The following is a 1956-nucleotide window of genomic DNA, read 5'->3' on the forward strand; positions in this document are numbered from 1 at the left end:
TTGCTACCCATATTGTACAAACACATCCTAGGGTTACCCGGGTCCACGTTTTGGCCTATTTCTCGAGACCCTGGTATCCGATTCTTAAAATTTCAAAACACAAACCATCTACTGAATAGTCCAAACAAAGCCTAAAAATTTGGTTTGGATAGGTGAGCCCGTTCTTGAGTTATAAAGTCACAACGAAAAATGGCATTCATTTTTATATATATAGATAGTATTCTATCATCATAGACTACAAATTAGTAGGTATTTAGAATGCAAAGTGAAATATTTATTTTATGCATTAGCAAGTAGAGTCTACTCTCGCCCCATTCTTAAGTAAATATATACCATTTTTGATATTGGACGCCAGAAATATTCAAAGACGACATGTGTATCTTACTTTCCCATATGATAAATATCTTTGAGAAAAAAAATAGTTTTTCATATTTAGCCTTATTCTGAGTTTGGCCCGATATTTTTTTTTTAACCGGCCGTAATGAGCCGACATATGTAAGCGAAAACAAAAAACGATTTCGGGCGAAAACGAAACCCATAGTAGTAGGGCTTATTATCCATAAGAGACGCCCCCTTGGCCAGCTTTTGTGTTAATGTCCCGTATTTTGAAAATCAGCTGTTTAAGTTTTTCCATAAAAATTATAAGGAAATAGAGTTCACTACAAAAAAAATATGGCTCACTATGCTCTAATACCAATCTTTGAGAAAGATGAAAATTTTTGGTCAATATCTTAGGCTCGCCCAGGTCCATCAAAGTTCTTCTTCTAGCCGAGCTCAACAAAACACGCCAGTCGTCGTGGCTCTTCCATACCAGCTGACGTCAATTGAAAATGCCATGCAAAGCCAAGTAATTCTTCACTTAGTGTTTCCATTGGGCTGCCTCTTCCTCTGCTATCACCATTGGGCTCCAAACTCAAAAAAGCTGCTTGATTAAAAATACCATTTCAACATAGATAGCAAAAATCGAGTTACAAAAAAATGTGTTCTTATGTTAATTTAGTGATAGTAATTAACTTTTTTTATCGCCACTCAGCCATGTGCGGATTAATTACATACAATTCCATTCACTCAAGTAGAAAATTAACTTGCGCTTTCGCCACTTGAGCTTCAAAGAAGAAACCACAGAGCGCATTTACGCACGTATTTCTAAGTGTTCAACTCGATTAACCAAACATTAGCAGCAGCACTTCATAAAATATCCATTAGTTGTAATTATGTACAAAAAGGTGATATAATTATTTACTTTTTATTATAACAGTTTAGTAAAATAAAATGCCTAAAACTCTAGACTTTATACGTTCACAAGTGCATATTTGCATATGCATACATATACATAAATATGTAAGTATATTTGCACATTTAATTCAATATCGTTTATTGTTTACTTAGGTTGACTACCACTAAAGTAGACTTACCTAATTGAAGTGGCAAGGTGAAAAATTTTCTCGTGCTGTTATTGTACTCGGAGTAATCCAATTGTCAATTGTATGTATGTACTATGTACAGCAAAAGTGGCGGCAATAACACAAAGCAGCAATAAAACGATTCAAATGATTTCAACAGAGCGCTCATGCAAATCAAGAGCAATTTTTAAAGTATGTTTGTAGATTTCTGTGTTCACGATTTTTGTTTCACATTCACCGGCACATATCTACATATATGTATGTACGTAAGTATTTTTAATTACCTCTATTAACTAAATAGTTAATTTTTCACTTGCTTCTTTAGTGCTGTAATTAGTAATTTATGGGTTCTAAGGGTGGATTTCGTTTTAATCTGCGCTGCACTGAGTAACTATGTAAGAGCACTTCCGCGCCTTTGAGTGCTTATGTGGAACTCTTAACCTTTATTATACATATTTTGTTTAATTATTTTTTAATTTGTTTTTTTTTCTTTTAATTTTTTTAAATTAAAAAATATTTGTTCTTGCTAGCTAAACACGTACAATTTTTTTTT

Source organism: Rhagoletis pomonella, unplaced genomic scaffold, assembly GCF_013731165.1.
Source record: "Rhagoletis pomonella isolate Grant_MI unplaced genomic scaffold, Rhpom_1.0 Rhpom_scaffold_00010, whole genome shotgun sequence".
In the NCBI taxonomy this organism is placed as follows: domain Eukaryota; kingdom Metazoa; phylum Arthropoda; class Insecta; order Diptera; family Tephritidae; genus Rhagoletis; species Rhagoletis pomonella.